The sequence below is a fragment of the Nuphar pumila genome, chromosome 1 (genome assembly GCF_984573655.1).
Source record: "Nuphar pumila chromosome 1, dmNupPumi1.hap1.1, whole genome shotgun sequence".
In the NCBI taxonomy this organism is placed as follows: Eukaryota; Viridiplantae; Streptophyta; class Magnoliopsida; order Nymphaeales; family Nymphaeaceae; genus Nuphar; species Nuphar pumila.
This window is the reverse complement of record NC_143249.1, coordinates 147696906-147703477: the sequence shown is the minus strand read 5'-3', so window position 1 is coordinate 147703477 and position 6572 is coordinate 147696906. Positions and strand designations below refer to the sequence as shown.

Genomic DNA, 6572 nt, shown 5'->3' with positions numbered 1-6572 from the left:
TTAAAGCATCCAACTAATAAAATCCTTATGTCATTATTAGGTGAGTAAACACAGCGGAAAAAATATTGATTTTTGAAATCAATTTTATAAACTGGTTTCTTAGTTAAATCTCTGGACACATTATATTAAAAGACTACTACCATCACATGTTCGAATAGAAATTGACCATGCATAAAGTAATTGAAATTCAGAAATAAACTAATAATCAAATGTCCAATTAAATAGTTCTTTAACAATTCAAAAAGTATTAAAATTCAAATGAAATAAGAAGCCCCTGAGATCATAAAAAATATCAATGTGTACAACCCCCTCTAGCTTCTTGCACCCGCTCTGGCCTTCACATGTCTCCTGAAAAATATTTTATTTTGAAAGAATCAGACTATAAAAAGTCTTAGTAAAATTCATAGAGCTATACAATGTACAACACATAAAGCTTGCATGATATATGTATCTCATAATTTTTCATCAACTAACAACAAGGCAAATTTGGAATAACAATCTTAAATATGCTAACATTAAATCTAGATGATAACAAGATATATATCAATGAGCATAAATTTACGAACTTTCAGGAACAAGAATAATTTGCGGTAATATAAAATAAAGAAAAGGAAAGTGCAGTAAGGTAATGTGAGCAAGTAGTTTATGTTTCATCTTGAATTTCTCAGTCTACCTGCACTATAAGAAAAATGTGGATTAGCGACAGACACTATCCGTCGCTAAACAATTTAGCAATGGATTAGCAACGGATAGCATCCGTCGCATATTCCTAGTCGCTAATTAGTGACAGAATTTATTCATCGCTAATATTCAATGGATTAGCAACGAACATGATCTGTCGTGAGTCTGTCGTTAAATAATCACTTATTTGGGTTTGCGGCATATTATATTTCGTCGCTAAAATAACGATAGAATTAGCGATGAAATATAATCCATCGCAAACCATCCAAAATTCATCGCTGAATATTATCCATCGGTAATTTGTTATAATTTTTTTTTTTTTAAAAAATTAAGAGCCCTGAGGCGTGCACCTCATACGCCTTGAGGCGAGGCGCACCTCATACGCCTTGAGGCGTACACGCCTTGAATTTTTTAATCAAATGTGGACCCCCGCTGGCTGACCGCGCAGCGGGACCCGTGTCAGGGGAACCCCCGAACCCCCTCCTGTAAGAAAAAAAACTCTAAATCAGACTCCACAAGTCATCATGAGTCCCCTACGGTGGTCCTCTAGAGCCATCCACCAGACTCTTCCAAGGCCTTTCTTCTCCAAACACCAGCAGTCCCATTGAACACAAAGAAAATCAAGAATATGTCATTCACCTGTTGCTCCACTTCAAAATGGGAATTGTCATGAAAAAAAGGCAAACAAAATGTCCAAGAAGCTCATTCTCAATTCCATGAAATTTCTTAAGGTACACTCAGCATAATACCTCTCTGTTGGCAACAAAAATATACAAAATTTTGAAAAAAAAATAAAAAGAAAAAGAATGTAGCCTTGATTACCCTCTAGACAATAACAATCAATCTAAATCTAAAATAGGACGCAAAGTCTGACTCTGATTAGAAACATGAACTTACAGTTTCTCTGTATAAGTCAAATTTCCCAATAGTGGGGGTATAGGACCAGTCAAAAGGTTGTAGCTTAAGTCTCTAAAACAAAAAAAATAGCAAGTTATTTCAAGGCTATCATCCATCATATAGTCAAGGCACGAAAAAAAAAAAAAAGAAAGAAACCTTTCAACACAACAAAGTTTCACTAAAAAAATATCATTTGATATATGAGGTTCTACTTTCTTGTACTCAAAATAGTAATCATTTAACGACCGAAAACTTAATCTTTCATGCCTTTAATTGAAAACTATGAAGGCTATCCTCTATATGAGTTGCATGCTATCTTATCAAGCAAGTAAAAATTTCACAAGTTTCTTACAGAGGTGCTCACAGAACAGCAAGAGCTTGCATCAAGCCAATAACATACGGGATGTCTCCACTCAATCTCTTCCCTTGAAGTGATCTGGCACCAATGCAAAAAATCAGCAAATTGGCCAAGTGTACAACTTGGATAACTGTTTCAAATTATTAAAGACACATACAAAAGAGAACAGGTGTTGACAGGAGATTCAAATTCATGGGAATGATACGAATTTTCAGCTTTTTTGTTTTTGTTTTAGAAAAGATCATCACATTCGCCATCTTCTTGAAGACTTATAATTTGGGGCACATACTCAAACTAATAAATGTCGCTATTAGAGAATCTCAACACTTAAACACAAGACTACCAAAAGGATGAGTTGTGTATAAGATGGAAACTAAGTCACTACAAGATTAAGAGAAGTGACCCCCCATGCTCTTTTTGGAGCAAAACTACATCTTGAAAGAAAGGGAAAACAATTATGTCTATATGCATGTTAACATTTCTTAATTATGAAACCAACCCATACAGACTCAAGAAAAATAAAGAAAAAAGAAAAAGAAAAAGAAATGGAAAATAATACCTTGGCCAACCATGCATGTTAGAAAACAAATTGCACAACCATGCATGCTTGGTGAGATGGTGGGCCTGTGGGCCACAAGAGGTTACCAACACTAGTTAAGACGGTAAAAACTTGAGATCAATAGACCTACATAAATAATTAAATAAAGCATAGTTTTCTAAGAAAAACTCTATAATTCTCTTGGATTCATCATCATGTCATCCATTAGCAGTGTCTTAATTGGCCTGTAATGCATCAAGTAGTAACAGAGGATGCACATGCTTGGTGAGATGGTGGGCCTATGGGCCACAAGTGGCTACCAAAGCAATGGCCCTACCATGAACATCACATGGTGACAGTCTTCCCCTTAGATTGACATGTACAACTTGCGCAAATATCTATCGAGAATTCCTAGCCTCTTCAAGCATGCTAAACCTAACTTTCAAAGATACCTAACACAAGGTGGCAGAAGTTGAAATCAGAGCAAACAAAAGCTTTCCACCAAAGGCACTTCTCTAACCAAAGCATATTTATTGACGCATTAACTAACACCAGAAAGTGTGTGCGTGTGTGTGTGTGCTTCAAAAGACCTCACCTTTTTCTGCTTTTTCAGTGTCACTGCCAACACGGATGGAGGCACCACGATTTGCAACACCCTACAATTAAAGGAAAAAGAAACAAAAAAGGAGGAAAATGTTCAATTAGTGGATGAATCAGTAGGCACAAAACAAAGATAAGAATGAAAGCTTCTAGTCGATAATGAATTAGCAACCAACTTTTTTTAATTGCACACACACACACAAACTCAGTTGCTTACCCATGAGAAAGTGTTGATATATGTTGTCTCATGGCGCCCTGTTAGTCGCCTTTCATTACCCTCACCATAGGCAGAAATTAATGTGCTCTTTGTGTCTCAAGCCTAGTTTCCTAATAGCCTCCTTGATGATATCGATTCCACCATCGCTTCTCATTGGCTTTGTACTAAGAAAACATATAATCATATCATTTTGAATGATATTGAGAAAAAAGAGAGCACTTTATTTTCTTGTGAAAGCAAGTAAAAATATAAAGAGAGTATTGCACAATATGGAGAAAGGCTGCCAAATACAAGAATTAGATAGTTGGCAATTATGAATATTTGGATACCAAACACAACATTGATAAGATGGAATTCATGACTAGGCATAAAATGGAGTCATAGCTTTTGTATGATGAGTGAGAAAAAACTCACTTGTAGTTGGTATGAGCACCAACACCATTTCAGTCACCCTGTTTTTCATCAAAGAGAGAATTTAACATAACTACTGATGAATGAAAACTAAAATAGCAAATGTTTATTCAACAATGCTATCTCTTTCACATCAACAAAATCCCAGAAATCAAAAAACAAAAAAACTTTACATTTCAGTTAATGTAGAGAAAATACAAAAAATGAAAGATCTAAAATCAAAAGTTGTGATTAATCGACACAATCAATAGAATTCTTAAAAGAAACAAGTAATGCAAATATCTATGCACCAATATGAGACTGTTTTACAATTTCATTTTATGATTACCCTATGTATGTTTGATAGCGAACCAAAAAGAAACAAAACAATCAATGCAAACAGACAAGGGATATTTGAATTACCAGAATAGGTTTCGGGTCAAAGGAGAGAACAACTCCAGCAATTTCTGTGATTCTTTGTTTTATCAAAGAAAAAGAGCGTGCATAAGCACATTGCAGAAGAAAATATGAACATCAGAAATAAATAAAAAAATAGAAAACCCATAACTTAATCACAAAAGCAATTCTGGATACCTCAAGAATGTAGCGATCAACCCATAGCTCATCTCCAGCAGAAATACCAACACCAGGACCAACTTGGAACTCCCACTGTTAATACAAAAGTACAAATCTGAAAATGAAAAACAGGACTAGGGAAGCAGGAACAGAGTAAGCAACTATTTGAGATTTAAGAGTCACGATGAAACAAACTTTAGAGCAAACTAGATAAATCATGTAGAGATATAGATTGACCTGTCCAGGCATAACTTCACCATTGATGCCACTAATGTTGACTCCAGCATAAAGGCATGCTTTGTAATGTGAGTCGACAATGTCATGACCAAAAGCTTTGTCAGCTCCAGTGGCACAGTAATAGGGTCCGACTACCCATCAGAGAGGGAGTGTGCGGCAGGGCCACTGGCAACTTGGAACTCCCACTATCAAAATAAAATATGCTTAGGATTTCTTTCCATCTTCCTCCAGCAGGTGCATGCTATTGTAGACCAAATACAACGAGCACTATAAACAACTACCATGACTGAACCACATTTACACAATTCCATGAAACTAAATTTAGATTTTTTTTTAGGTCATAGTACATACACAAAAAAATGAAAACAAAAACAAGGAAAGGGCAACTGCCACCTTTTGGAAGAAGAAAATGGACCACTTAAAATCATGTTCCTTTTCTTTTCACATTGTGAGGAAAGGAAGAAACAAAACTTTGTTTTCATAAATACATTCTGGTTGCTAGGGCCCAGGCAACTGGAGTTGTTGCATGTGCTTGGAAAAGATGAAAAATCCTACTTTAGTTTCAAGCTTAGTTCGGTATGTCACCAAACTTGCACATTTCATACTCACTAACATATGCACCTCAGTTTGATTTGGGCCAAAAAATCCTTTTATCTACCATTTCAAACATTCAGTTTCCACAGATCCTATTGATAGTCAAGAGGACATCCCACTACACTAATTGTGTGTGACATGCGCAAGAATGAGAGCACGATTTTAAAGATGAAAATGAACAATTTGGGTACGGCAGACGGAGGGGCGACGATGGGTCTTCTACAGGATCCATTCCGGCGAGGTCTATGGTGACGGTGTTGAGGCAGATCGAAGGGACATAGAGAGAGCAGAGGGTTGAAACCCTCTGCAAATCTCTCCTTTGGAAACCCCAATAGAAGGGGGTTTCTCCTCTGCCTTTTTCACTTGAGCGCCACCTGTTCCGGCTACTCCCCCAATCGAAGGGGGTTTCTCTGATTGATCTTGAAACCCCAAAAGAGAAGGCTTCATCTACTTCATTGTCGCCTCTTGAGATCGTTGACGAGGCAAATGAAGATGGCAGCTCCATCGCAGATGCGGTCGTCGACTTTGCCTTCGCCTTCACTGCTAGTGGCTTCGATTCTGCACCGCTGCTCGGTCGTGTCCTTGGCGTCGGTGACATGGCTACCTTTCGCTTTCCACTTTGCCAACTCGTCGATCTCGATGGAGCACTTGTCGACGAGCAAGTCAATGGATGGAGAGGGAACCAACGCAGGTCGTTAATCACTTCCCCAAATACTCCTTCTCCTCGTTTCTTCTCTCGCACACCCGATCCTGTTAAATCTACAGGCGAGGTGGGCAAGGACGTTGCCCAGCTTGGTGCCGCCACCGGCGGAGGGGTTGTCGTCGTCGCCGGAGATGACACAGATGATGATGGAGTCGACCTGAGGGAGGAGGGAGGCAAAGCGCCCTAAGCAACTCTGTAACGAGAGAGAGGGAGGGAAAATTTAGTGCCCTAATTTAATAAAAAATTAGCGACAAAATTAGCGAGGACGTTCTGTTGCTAATTAGCAATGGATTTTGTGACAAAATATTTTTGTCGCTTATTAGTCGCTAAATTACGATGGTTCTTGCGACGGATATTTTTGTCACAAATTCGTCGCTAATTAGCGACAGATTTTGTGACAGCAAGTTTTTCATCGTTAATGTCACAAATATTTTGAAGGTTAGCGACGGATAGTTTTCTCTCGCTAGTCCGTCGCAAATTTGCGAGGAATTTTTTCCATCGTAAATTTTCGTCTCTAATCAAGGTTTTTCTTGTAGTGCCAGGTATAACGTAGACCAACTTGAAACGAGCTGACTAGCTCAGGTGTTGATTATGCTATGTATTTTATTATGCCCGAGTGGCCCACTTAGTCGTATCCCTCAAGGATGGATCCCAAAATTGTGAGAGAAAATGGCCGCTCTGAGAGAAATCTATTCAGGGACGTGACATCAGCGTTACAACGATAATCATGATCACTCACTTCTATAGAAGTACTCAGAAACTACCACCTAGGATGAATTGA

The 6572-nt window shown here is 38.0% G+C and overlaps 1 pseudogene; it reads right to left on the bottom strand.

Annotated features, from left to right (window-relative positions):
• Positions 1-1938: 1938 nt before the first annotated feature.
• Positions 1939-5686, bottom strand: LOC149849209 (uncharacterized; annotated as a pseudogene).
• Positions 5687-6572: the final 886 nt, after the last annotated feature.